Source organism: Cetorhinus maximus, unplaced genomic scaffold (assembly GCF_964194155.1).
Source record: "Cetorhinus maximus unplaced genomic scaffold, sCetMax3.hap1.1 HAP1_SCAFFOLD_1103, whole genome shotgun sequence".
Classification (NCBI taxonomy): Eukaryota; Metazoa; Chordata; class Chondrichthyes; order Lamniformes; family Cetorhinidae; genus Cetorhinus; species Cetorhinus maximus.
The window spans coordinates 1-13,623 of record NW_027597045.1 but is presented as its reverse complement, the minus strand read 5'-3'; the positions used below and the strand labels follow the sequence as shown (position 1 = coordinate 13,623).

Sequence of the window (13,623 nt, the reverse complement as noted above, 5' to 3'; positions counted from 1 at the left end):
ACTCAAACAAGCGGAGAGTTTCCCCTGATGCCCATTGACTCCAGTTTTGCTAGGGCTCCTTGATGCCACACTCGGTCAAATGCTGCCTTGATGTCAAGGGCTGTCACTCTCATCCCATCTCTGGAGTTCCGCTCTCTTGTCTATGTTTGAACCAAAGCTGTAATGAGGTCAGGAGCTGAGTGGTCCTTACGGAATCCAAAAGGGGCATCAGTGATCAGGTCATTGCTAAGTCAGTGCCGCTTGATAGCACTGTTGATGACCCCTTCCATTACTTTACTGGTGATGGAGAGTAGATTGATGGGGCGGTTATAGGCCGGGGTGGATCATTCTCACTCTTTCATACCCAGTTTGGTCAGAAGAACGAGGAGAGACATGATAAATTGCAGGGTTTCGGGGAAAATGTTGACAAGACGGGCAGAAAGACCACTTTCACTGCTGTAACCATTGTATGAATTCATATAAATAATGCGATAATCAGGGCAACTTCCGTAGTCATGGCCGAGTGGTTAAGGCGATGGATTAGAAATCCATTGGGGTTACCCCACGCAGGTTCGAATCCTGCCGACTATGTTTTCCATTACTTCCAATTTTAACCACGCGCAGACGGAATTAATGATCGTTCGAATCGAGAAAAAGAGATCCAAACACATCCGTAGTCTCTTATTTCCATTCATTTCTCGGCCTTCTGCAAATCTCCAGTCGGAACTGGAAAAAAAAATTAGCCAATTTGGCGACATGATTTCATTCTGGCATGTGTCTCTCCTTAGGCCCCTGTCAGTCTCGGTGTATACCTGTTAGTGTTCCTGTGTGGGTCAATGTGGTTCAATTCCCTTAGGAGGTGAAAACATTTTTACGAACACAAACTGTATTCACATTAGCTATGCAACTTCACATTACAAAGTTATAGTGAAAAATACCAGGATGAATGAGGCAAGAGGAGTTTGTCTCTTTCTATATATGGACTACAACAACAAATTATATTTATAAAGCTCCTTTTACCTAATGAAACGTCATAAGGCGTTCCCCAGGAGCATTATATATCAAAGTGTGACACCGAGCCACATATTTGGTCAGATAACGAAAAGGTGGGTCAAAGGGGGAGGCTTTAAGAACTGCCTTAAAGGAGGACAGTATCGATTTCATGTTCCAGCGAACAGCAATGGTTCTACTCATTGGCTGAAGAGGACACTTGTGTTCATCCAACACAGACCATTTGGTCAAAGAAACTTGTCCTTGGTGAAGTTTGTAAATGTAAACTCCACTACAGTTTGGTGGCCTATAAACAACCCCCGCCAATGTTTGCTGCCTCTTGCTGTTTCTTAGCTCCACCCAAACTGATTCTACATCTTGATCCTTCAATCTAAGATCCTCTCTCACTAATGTACCAATCTCGTTCCTTATTAACAGCGCGACCCCGCCTCGTTTTCCTTTTTGCCCATTCTTCCTAAATGGCGAATATCTTTGAATATTCAGATCAACCAATCACACTGCTCTTTGAAAGCAGCACACAGGGCCGAATGGCCTCTTTCTTTGCTGTAACTTTCTGACATTTTACGTTTCCTAACACCACGGTTAAGATTAACTTTCTTATCTTCCATGTGATGCTTTGAATTCAAGACAATAAGCAAATTCAGCGAGTTTTCTTGTCATTTTGAGCACAGAATTTGGAACCGGACTCGTTGAACGACATTTAAATGGTCACAATCGTAAGAAGCAGCTCACCGACTCCAAAGAGGCACCGTGAGCATCAGCCTGTTATATACATTCTTGCTGTACATCTTCTGAGCTATAAGCTGATCACAGCTCCACTTTCTGCACATTGAAAGACAGTGTGAAAATATTCACAATTTCAAATCTTAACAATGCGTATTTGTGATTTTTTGTGTGTGCCAATGTGGTTCAGTTTCCCATTTTCACCACCCAAACACTATCCATGTTAGTTCCCTGACTTCATATCAGCAAAAAAAAAAGCAGTTAACAGGACATTTCTCTTTTAATTTTGAGTGGAGACTGTTCAGCAACTAAACTTCTGGATGTTACAAAGTGGAGGATGATTGAAGATTTCACATGATCTTATTAAGTAGCTGAGGATGCTCGAGGGGCCGAATGGCTAATTCCTGGTCTTTTTTTTAATATTCTAATTCAGTATCAATGTTGGTGAAGACAATGTTTGTGTCTAATCTGAATGTGGTAGTGAGGCCGAGCGGGATCAGCCGCTGGTTCAGGTTTCGATCTCTCTGATGATTTGGGCTTTACTCCCACCGCTGTCAAACTTCCTGGTGCTTTGTTATTTGAGACGCTTCCAAAAGATTCCCTGTGCGGTGAAGGGGCAGCTGAGCTGTGCAGTGTTGTATTTCCGTTGGGAGAATGAGGAGAGACAGTGTAAATCCCAGGGTGACTGGGAAAAGGTTGGACAATCGCACGGACTGGAAGACCTTCTTTCACTGGAACTCCCTGTATTCATTCTATTATTTTAAACAAACAACATGCAGCCTTTACTCAGTTGTCCTGGCCGAGTGGTTGAAGCGTTTTTCCACGTGGTTCCAATCCTGCCAACTCCCGTTCTTCTCATTCCTGACTAACACAAACTGTCTGCAGAATAAATTATCAGTCAAATGAAAAAGAAAACCACCCAAACACCCCCGTGTTTCTGACTTCAGTTCATCTGCAAATATTCACTACATTTGGAGTCTGAAATGGAACAATAATTGGCCAAGTTGGTGACATCCTTGCTTTCTGGGTGTTTGTCTCTCCTTCGGCCTCTGTCACTCTCGTTGTATGTGTCGGTGTTTGTTCCTCTGTGCGTGTCAATGCGGTTCAGTAACCCGAGAAGATGGATACATATTCACCAACACAAACTTGATTAACATCGGTTGTGCAACTTCATATTAAAATGTCAAAGAGAAAAATATCAGGATGAACGATGCAAGTGGAGTTTGCAATGTTTGGAAGGAGGTGCAGCAAAGAAGTGGAAGATGTGAATGATGTTATTGATGATTGAGAGGAATGCATTACAACCTTGTGGCTCTTGTAGGTCGATTACCTTCCACAGTTTGAAATTCAGAACAAGCTGAGGCTCCTAGAGGAAACAACATTGATCTCCCTGAATTTTCACAGAGGAAATAACGCGCGTGCATGCCCGGCTAGGTTGTGACAGAGACAGGGCGGGCAGAAGGTCCTCTTTGTCTGCTGTAACCATTCTATGACTTCATATAAATAATACAGGCTTACTGCCAACATCTGGAGTCGTGGCCGATTGGTTAAAGCGATGGACTTGAAATCCATTGGGGTTACCCCACGCAGGTTCAAATCCTGCCGACTACGTTTTCCATTATTTCTGATTTTAACCATTGTAAATGGGATCGACATTTTCACAACACCTGCAGTAGCAAATATTGACCAGTGGGTGGCAGTGGAACCGTGATTGCTCACATCATATGAAGCAGACGCGGTCTCAATTATTACTGCATTTTGCACTGTCTCTGTTCATATTAACTTAGACACTGTTTCTGTTTCTATTACACTAGGACATGTCTCTGATCATATTAGAGAAGGTCATCTCTCAGTTGTTTCTGTAATTGGTTCAATCTCAGTTGTTTATGTAATGGACTAGGGCCACAATACAGTTGACACTATCTCAGTCATGACTGCACTGAAGCAGCGCTTGGCTAAAGTTACAATAAGCCATGCCCCAGTTGGCACTGCACTAGAGCTTGTCTCTGGTTATAGAAAACTAGAACATGTTTTTATTTGCATTTCACAAGACTCTGTCTCAGCTATTACTCCAGGAGAACCTGCCCCGTGTCTATCAAACTGGACCCTGTCTCAGGTGATGCTGCACCAATACATGCCTCCATTCATATCACACAATTCACTGTTTCTGTTGTTATTGTCCTAAACCATTACTCTCTTATTGCTGTACTAGTGTATGTCTCTGTTTTTATTGATCTTGCACCTTTGCCGGTATTTAATTCACCAGACACTGCATCAGTTGATGTTAAAAAGAGCCCTGAATTATGTGAAGCTGCACTAGACCGTGTATCAGTTTTCTTAAACTGGATCCGGTCAGTGTTATTGCTACACCAGGCTGGTTCGTATTACACAAGATCCTGTCCCAATTATTACTGCACTCGGCACTGTCTCACTTATGTTTCACTAGGTCGCGGCGCTGCTTATAACACACTCAATCATGTCTGCACTTATATTCCTCTAGAGCGTATTTCAGAACAATTTACACTAGACTCTATATCAGCCTGTATTACACTCGAGCTTGTCTGTCTTTTTAATTAAAATGGATCCTGTCTTTGCAGAGACTTTGTCTTTGTACCTCTGTCTCTGCTTCTATTCCACTCTCCCTTTCCCTGTTTTTACTCCACGAGATCATGTTTGTCACTCTTACACTGGCGGCAGTCTCCGATATTACGGCCTTAGACTCTCTCTGGGAAGCCATTACTCTGTGCCCTGTGCCTGTAATAACTGCCCTATTTTACTTGATGTTGATCCAGGCCCTGTATCGGTAACTATTGCACTAGACCCATCTCCGTTATTACAGCAGTAGACCTTGTCTATGTTAATATAGCACTCGTCCCCGCCCCTGTTATTCGTGCACTAGGTCACGTCTTTGCTTAAGTAACATTAGATTGTCTCTCTAGTAATGCCTCTGCTTAAATTGCACTAGGCCCTGTCTCAGTAATTACCACACCAGGCTCTGTCTCTGTTGTTACTACACTATTCTATGTCTCTATAAGGTGAGCGTTGATTTAGAAAAGGGCCTCTGACTTTGGCCTAAAACTACAAGTTTTGACTGTTTGTTCCGCGCAGGTCCTAATATTCAGTTTCATTACAGCCAACAGTATTACATATGAGACATCACCTGTTCTGTGTGTCGGTGTGAAAATAAATCATGCTGCATCATTCCACAAAGATAAAAGATGTATCTTCACCAGAATGTTTCATGTTATTTTATTTCCTCTTATTCAAACTGTAACTACAGATCGTCAAGTAACGTAAATATTCATTGATGGTATATTCTGTTGTGTGCTCTTGTTTAGAAATTCATGTCATTCCAAACATTTCTTTGCTAAGACGGGCACGTTTGTCACCACAATCACTTAATGTCTGTCATATCTCTATCTGAGACAGCGTGTAACTCACTGAAACGTATTGATTTCTCTCTCTCAGATAAAAACAAAATACTGCGGCTGCTGGAAATCTGAAACAAAAATACCTGGAAAAACCCAGCAGCCCTGAGAGCATCTGCGGAGAGGAGCACAGTTGACGTTTCGAGTCCGTGTGACTCTTCTTCAGAACTAAGGAAATGGAGAAATGCGGTGAAATATAAGTTGGTTGTGGGGGGTGGGGCAGGTTGAGCTGGATAGAGGGGCAGTGATAGGCGGAGGCAAAGAAGAGATGTCATAGACAAAAGGAAAAAGAGATGTTGACGGTGGTGACATTAGCTAAGAAATGTGCTAACAGGTGACATTAAGGGTAGAAATCAGGACGAGCAAGGTAGAGATAGCCCTAGTGGGGGTGGGGTGGGGGAAGGGATCGAAATAGGCTAGAAGGTAGAGATAAAACAATGGATGGAAGTACATTTAAAAATAATGGAAATAGGTGGGAAAAGAAAAAAATATATAAATTGTTGGAAAAAAAGGGAAATCGGAAAGGGGGTGGGGATGGAGGAGAGAGTTCATGATCTAAAGTTTTTGAATTCAATATTCAGTCCGGAAGGCTGTAAAGTGCCGAGTCGGAAGATGAGGTGCTGTTCCTCCAGTTTGCATTGAGCTTCACTGGAACAGTGCAGCAGGCCAAGGACGGACATGTGGACATGAGGGCAGGGTGGTGTGTTGAAATGGCAAGCGACAGGGAGGTCTGGGTCATGCTCGCAGACAGACCGAAGGTGTTCTGCTGTAGATATGCTGTAGGGTGTCAGAGGAATCACGGATGTAGGTGGGAAGTGACTGGACAAGGGGAGAGAGAATGGAGTCAAGATAGCAAGAAGTGAGTTCCGTGGGGCAGGAACAGGCTGACACGATCAGTCTGCCGGGACAGTCCTGTTTGTAGATTTTGAGCAGGAGGTATAAGCGGGCCATCTGAGGTTGGGAGACGATGAGGTTGGAAGCTGTGGAAGGAAGATCTCCAGAGGAGATGAGGTCAGTAACAGTCCTGGAAACAATGGCTTGATGTTCAGTGGTGGGGTCATGGTCCAGGGGCAGGTAGGAGGAAATGTCTGCGAGTTGACCCTCAGCCTCTGCGAGGTAGAGATCAGTGCGCCAAACAACAACAGCACCACCCTCGTCAGCAGGTTTGATGACAATGTCAGGGTTGAACCTGAGAGAACGGACTGCAGCAAGTTCAGAGAGAGACAGGTTAGAGTGGGTGAAAGGAACAGAGAAATTGAGACGATTTGACCCCGATGGTCTAGTGGTCAGGATTCGGCCCTTTATCAGCAGTAACCTGGGTTCGATTCCCAAGCAGGGAATGTAGATTTTTTTATCTTGTTAAAATGAGTATTAATTACTTATTGATGGAAACCATTTAACAGCTCCACCAGAACCAGTGGGGTGATAGTAGAAGTTTCACCGCAGAGTTGGAAATGTCATATTTGGTCAAATCGAGAACAAAGACAGAAGCGGAGTGAAAGAAGGACAAGAGAAGTGCTGGGTGCAAAGGACTGACCGCAGAGATGGTGGCGCCAGGAAAAATATGGGTGGGATAAGGGCACATTTTGCTGCCTACTGTTTGCATTGACATAAATATCACTCCTGATGGATCAACCAATCACTACTGCTCTTTGACAGCAGCACGCCAGGCCGTATGTCCTCTTTTTGTGCTGCAACTTTCCATATTTTTATGTTTCCCAACAGCACGGTTCATTCTGCCATTTTATAACCCACTCGAGCGAGATGTACTTTCTTACCTTGTATTCGGCTCGTTTGAAACCAAAACAAGGAGCAAATTCAGCGAGATTTCTTGTAATTTCCAGCACGAGATTTGTCACGAGACTAATTGACCGACACATTAATGGTGTCAATCCTTGACTGGAGCTCACCACGTCCAAAGAGCACTGTTTTCATATGCCTGTTATGTAACTTCTTGCAGTACATCGGCTGAACTATATAAGCTTATTACAGCTCTGCTTTCTTCACATTGAAATCCAATGTGAAAATATGAGCATTTTCAAAGCTGAACAACGTAGACAAGACTGGAAGGGAAGTGTGATTGTGGATAAGCGGCACTGTGCACATTCCTGTAATCAGTACTTGGGCGAATCAGGAAGATCCTGGTGTCTCTGTACGCTGCTATCTGTAAACCGATCACGTTCTGTTTTACGTTCGCACTATCTGACTGTGTTTGCATCAAGCAGCTAATTGACCTGGACGGGCAGAAAGAGCTGGAGGCGAATATCTGTCCTGCACAAGTTTCACAGCTAATTCAACAACCCCGCCTTTTCTCCACAGCCATTTATATTTTATTGTCTCTCAGTATTTCTGTTCAAGTGAAACACCACATACACCTGCTTTAACTGTGAGCTGCCACTTTTTCGACCAATCGGGCAATTTTAGCAGCAGTGGAAGTGGTATTTGAAACCAAGCTTCATTATTACTGCCCATCGCCTTGCCTAGAATTGCTCCTCAAATAGAACAGAAGCAAAGCAGCAACAATACGTCATAAGGCCCCACAAGCCTCCTCTGTCACTTTATAAGATCATGGCGGATCTCCAGCCTCAACACCAATTTCTCACCCGATCCCGAGAGCCTTTCATTCCCTAAGTGTCCAAAAATCAGGAGAATTTTTGGATGTTTTTTCTTCCATTGATCCGAGAGTTCTGTGGACACCTGGTTAAAATCAGCAATAATAAGAAGCACAGTCGGTAAGATTGGATTTTTCCTGGGGAAACCCCAGTGGATTTTAACAGCATCGTTTTCATCACTCAGCCACAATGATTGACAAGGCCCCAGTGCTTTCCACTCAATTATCAATAACATAATTCATAGCTTCCGCTTCTCAGCTGCAACTCCTTCCAAACATTGTGATCCATTTTCCTCAGGATTTGTTCCTGGATTCAATATTTACCTGCTTTGTGTCCTCATTTTAAAAAACAGATTCGCTTCAATATCCAACACAATTTGAATTGCAAACCTGAAGGACAATCAGTGGAGAACAAGTCACTCAGTAACACAAATCCCATGGTGCTCATTTTCAGATTCACAACAGTCAGCTTTTCAATAAGATGACGGAATTTTACAGTGAAACGATTTAGAAAGTTGGTGTGACTTCTATTTGTGACTCACTCACTCGGGTATTCTGTAAATGCTGCTCCGAGGTTTTGTGACCGTGATATAATGTACCTGAGTTTTCCTGAGCCTGTGCTCGGTGTATTGGGAGGTTTGGCCCGGGTTGGAGTATCTTGTGTCCCAGGGATGGGCAGTAACCCGCTGATTGAAGCTGCAGTCGCCGCTTTCTACTGGCAGCGGGTGATTGGAGAGTGCGGGGCCGGAATATTGCTGCTTTGCTGCTTTTCCCTGTCTCACTCACGGTGGAGCTGAGGAAGAGAGAATAATTGATGGGTTTGTTTGAATCCAATAGCTTCATAAATTTCCAGTGTGTTGGAAATCAGTGCATGGTAGGTCTAAATGTTTTCTCATTATATTTGAAATGAATATTCGAAAAAAAGCCGCTTACCTGGGAGCTCACTGGATAACAGTGGAGCCGGCAACATTTCCGGGGTTTTGACATTCAGCTCAAGTAGCCAATGACAACCGGGAACTGAGTGACAATGAATGCTGAAAAAAAAGGGAAGTTTCGTCCCTGGGTGGTCTCGAACCACCAACCTTTCGGTTAACAGCCGAACGCGCTAACCAATTGCGCCACAGAGACCGATGCAGCCTCTAACCAGGGTGTCATCGAGTTAAAGTTTCAGATTGTTGCTACAGGAATGACAATTGTTCTCTATCAGTTTTACTCTTCCAAAATAAAGGTTGGGACATTCATTGTGGATACATAGAAACAGTCTGATCCCACCCACTGCAGACACATCCATGTCACCGGGAACCAGCTCTCCTACAACCGGTGCCGTCTCCCTTCGAGCCTTTCGCTGTCTTGTCTGTTACCAAGTATTCTGATTGTCCCAAAGCCGATATTAAGTTTGAATTCCTGAGGTGCAGTAACGAAAATCCTTTCAATGTCTCAGATCAGCTAATTTCACTGATAACATAGAGTCAAAGTTCCAGCGTCTTAAAGAAGGGAAAGGTACCTTGACTGTCTCTGGTCAGTCGGACAGTTCACTCTTCATTCTCCTCTGATTCCGGTTCCCAAAGAATATCTGAAGATTCACAGAGCTGGAGACTGAGATTTCTATTTTGGTTCCTTCTCCATTTTCCCACCTGCCAACTGACAATATATTCCAAAATATCTCTCAATCCTCCGTCTTGCATCATGTCTAGGGATGAGTAAATTAAGTTAATGGAGATTTTATGGAGACCGAGATTGTCCTCCGTGGAGCAAAGAGGGTTAAACGGAGATTTCACGGAGCTGTTCAAAATGACGGTGGTGGGGGCAACGGGGACGAGGCGGTTTGATGGAGCAGATAGGGAGGGACTGTTTCCACTGACGGGGGTCAGTAACCAGAGGACTAGGAGTTAAGATAATTAAAGAAGGACAGACTTGCATTTTAATAGCGCTATTCCAGACCAGTGGATGTCTCAAACCACTTTCCCGCCAAGTAAGTACTTTTTGAAATAAAAACAGACAATGTTGGAAAAACTCAGTAGGTTTGTCTCTCAAAAGATGCTGTCAGGCCTGCTGAGTTTTTCCTGTATTTTCTGTTTTCCTTTCCAGATTTCCGCAGTTTTGCTTTAATTGAAGTGCAGTCATTGTTGTAATGTAGGGAACACGGCAGCCAATCACCGCTCAGGAAACAGTCAAAACCAGGCACGTCACAATGAGCGGACCATGTGTTCTTGGTTGAGGGATAAACACTGACCAGGTCACGTGGCTTCAACGTGAACCCACAAATTCTGATTATGGCTCTGCCCAGTTTTAAACCGGAGAACGTTTCATGTGCTAGGCAAGCATGAAAATCACTGCACCACAGAAACAGGAAACAGCACAAAGGCTCAATGGGCTTCACTAAAATGTTAAGCGGTGACGTCATGCAGCAGCACATTGGATCTTTGTTTTGAAGAAATGGAATTTGGCTGTTCTCATTAGGAATGCTGGAGACAGACTGATCAACAATGTCATCATCAAATGGCACAGCGCAGTAAGAGGTCTTTTGGACAATCAATCTATGTCAGTTTTGTTCAACAAGCTTTCTTGTTAATCTCAATTGATTTGTCTCTTTCCATAACCCTGATCTTTTTCTCCCTTTCAAGTCATTGTCCAATTTCCTTTTGATAACTCTGCATTAAAAAAAAACAATATTGAAAGAGGTGCAGGGCCTTCTGCTCTGTCCATGCACAATGTATGAAAGTTAACAAAGTTTTCCTGACCCAATGACATGAAGAGTTGGATTCTGAAACCTTTGACAGTTTTCAATTTTTTTAAAATCGTTGATGTCAAATCGAATTATCAAAAAATATTGACCCTGACCAAACATCGCCTCATTTTTCTGACTCAACATATGCAATCTCATTATCTATTACCAACATTTCATTGAGTAAACACGCAGCGTCACAAAGGAAAATAAAAAACATCATTTGAAACATCGAAATAATGAAACATTGAAAAAAGAAGTTAGCAGTGGAGATGATTTCTGTACGTTACAAAGTGCAGGATGATCTGATTAACTGGCGGAGCTGGTTCGAGTTTCCCAATGACCTCCCCCTACTCCTTTGCTTCTGTTCTTTTCGTTGGCAATACCAGTGAAGGAAATTATAACGAGCCCTTTGTGACATGATAGCGTAGCTGTGCGGTCTAAACTGCTGGATTAAGGCTGCCGTTTCTACAGAAACGTAGGTTCGAATCCCACCGTCGCCAAACGTTCAAGTTATCTTCCTTTCAGAATATGCAGTTGAACCAACAGATACCAACTCACATTAAACCCAGCGGAGTGTGTGGTGTTTTACTTTGATCGGGGGAATGAGGAGAGACAATATAAATATGAGTTCCTGTAGGAAAAAGGCGGGGTGTGGAATTGCAGTCGGTGAGTTGCTCTTCCTGAGAGTCGGTATGTGAACGATATGCTGAATGACCGTCTGATGCAGCCGTCTATGATTTTATACAAACTACATACATGCAAATCTGGGGCTTGGATTCGCGACTGAGTCGTTAAGGCAACATGTTTTGAATCTATTAGGGTCTCCACAGGTGGGCTGGAATCCTGACAAATACTCTTCTTATCATTCCTGAATTTTACTGTGTGCCTGCACAATTAAATGTCGATTAAGTTGAATAAAAAAAGATCCAAAACCCCAAGCGTTCTCTAATTTCCATTCGTCTGCAAGCGTTCACAAAAGTTACAGTTAGAAATGGAACAAAAACAGAGCCAGGTTGGTGTCATGCTTGCTTTCTGGGTGTTTGCCTCGCCTTAGAGACAACCCCTTGCCCTCTGTCACTCTCGGTGTATATGCCTGTGTGTGTGTCAATGCGGTTCAGTTCCCCATTTCACCATCCAAACATTATTCACGTTAGTTGTGTGGCTTCATATTAAGGTGGTACAGAGAATAAAAAGAGCAGTTTTAAAATATACAAGAGGAGTTTTCTTTCTTTTTTTTGAATGAAGACTTTTCAGCTTCTGAGGGTCGGTTTGGTACAAAGTGGAGGATGATCAAAATTGTCACAGAGCAACATTTAAACAGACAGACACCGAGTCCTGGTGGTTGAGTGGCTAAGGCAATGGACACATCGAGAGAATGAACTTTTAAATACAAATAGTCCAAACTGAAATCACTCGGACATTAGGAACTGTTTCTACTGCTGTCGGATGTGGGAGGAACAGGAAAATAAAAGTTGATTCACAAATGTTGCAGGAACGGATAGGTTCTTATCACCAGGAAAGGCTGAACAGCCTGAAGCTCTTTTCTCTAGAAAAGAGAAGGCTGAGAGATGACCTGATAGAAATGGGATGCTTTGTCCCTGTTTCACCAGAGATTCGAGTTGAAATTTACTCACTCAGCTGCAGATTTACATCTGCTGAATCGGCATCAAACAAACCATGAAATGCTTAGGGAGATAGAAAGAAAGATTCTACATTGTGATGGATTTCTTCAGATCGAATTTTCTCATCTACTGAATCAGCATTTTTATCAAACTCTCTCTGCTTTTAGATTACAACAGTGACTACATTTCAAAATAGATTTCATTGGCTCTAAAGGGCCTCCCGTTGTCCTGAGTTGGTGAAAGGCTCCGTTTAAATGTAAGTCTTTATTTCTCTCTTTCTGTCTGTCAATCTAAGTTAACGATCACGTGGAATGGTGAAGTATATCTGTCCCTTTCAGTGTCTACCACTCTCTCTCCCTCTGTCTGCCGCTTTTTGTCCCTGTATATCTGCCTCGCTCTCTTTCACTCTCTCAGTCTCTCTGCCTGTGTCTCTATCTCTGTTCACTTTTATGCTCTTTGTTCCCTCCATTCACTTGCTGTCTGTGTGCAACCAAGATTCACTGGATTGATTCCTGAGTGACAGTGAACATGCTGAGAGGCTGTTTTCCTCTGGCTGGAGGGTCTAGAACTGGGCTCACATTCTCCGGATAATGTGTTACCCATTTAGGACTGGGGTGAGGAGACATTTCTTCACTCAAAGAGTGAATCTTTGGAATTCTGTAGCCTGGAACTCTGTGGATCCTCAGTCGATGAGTATATTGAAGGCTGAGATGGATAAATGTTTGGACTTGAAGTGAATGAAGGGCTATCGGGATCAGATGGGAAATTAGTGCTGAGTTTGGGGATCTGACATGAACTTATTACGTGGTAGCGGAGGCTCGAGGGGGCTTATGGCTAATTCCTGTTCCTTTTTCGATGTTTTTAATGTTTAGTGTTCAGTGGAAACACCATCAAGGCGACGAAAAACAGCAGGTTGAGAGAGCTAGCCTGGCCGAACGGCCTCAGGCGCTGGATTCAGGTTGCATTATTTGTGGAACCGCTGCCAAAGCTACAGGTGGTTCACCTTTGGGTCACTTTGAATGCTCTCTTCTGACGACAAAGTGCCAGCTCAAAGTGAATGCGGGCGTGTATTTGGTTTAATTTTAACTGGGAGAAGGAGGAGAGGCAATAAAAATATCAGTTGCTTGTGTGAGAAAGTAGGGCAGTGGAAGTAGTTGAGTTGTTCTTCCAGACAGCCAGCACGGAACAGATGGGCCGAAAGCCGGCCTTCTCTGCTGCAGCCATCTTATATACCAGCAACATTAACCTGTCCATAGGGTCAGTTGTCGTGGCCGAGTGGTTACGGAGATGGAGTTCAAATCCATTGGGGTTTCCCCGCTGCTCATTACTCCTGTTTGTAACTCTGTGTCTACAGAGTTAATTGTCGATTATATTCAATCAAATCCATCCAAGTACCAAAGCATCCAAGGGGGTTTTCCTATCATTCACGAAAACATTCACGAAATTTGTCGTCGTAGAGGAACAAAAACAGAGCCAGGTTGGTGACATGCTTGCTTTCTGTGTGTTTGTCTCTCCTAAGAG

At 43.4% G+C, this 13,623-nt stretch overlaps 3 non-coding genes across 3 annotated transcripts; 2 read left to right on the top strand and 1 right to left on the bottom strand.

Annotated features, from left to right (window-relative positions):
* Positions 1–488: 488 nt before the first annotated feature.
* On the top strand, positions 489–570 carry trnas-aga (transfer RNA serine (anticodon AGA)). Its single transcript has one exon. It is a non-coding gene; the product is annotated as a tRNA-Ser (tRNA).
* A 2,672-nt stretch (positions 571–3,242) lies between these two features.
* trnas-uga (transfer RNA serine (anticodon UGA)) lies at positions 3,243–3,324 on the top strand. Its single transcript has one exon. It is a non-coding gene; the product is annotated as a tRNA-Ser (tRNA).
* A 5,482-nt stretch (positions 3,325–8,806) lies between these two features.
* On the bottom strand, positions 8,807–8,880 carry trnan-guu (transfer RNA asparagine (anticodon GUU)). The gene has a single exon. It is a non-coding gene; the product is annotated as a tRNA-Asn (tRNA).
* Positions 8,881–13,623: the final 4,743 nt, after the last annotated feature.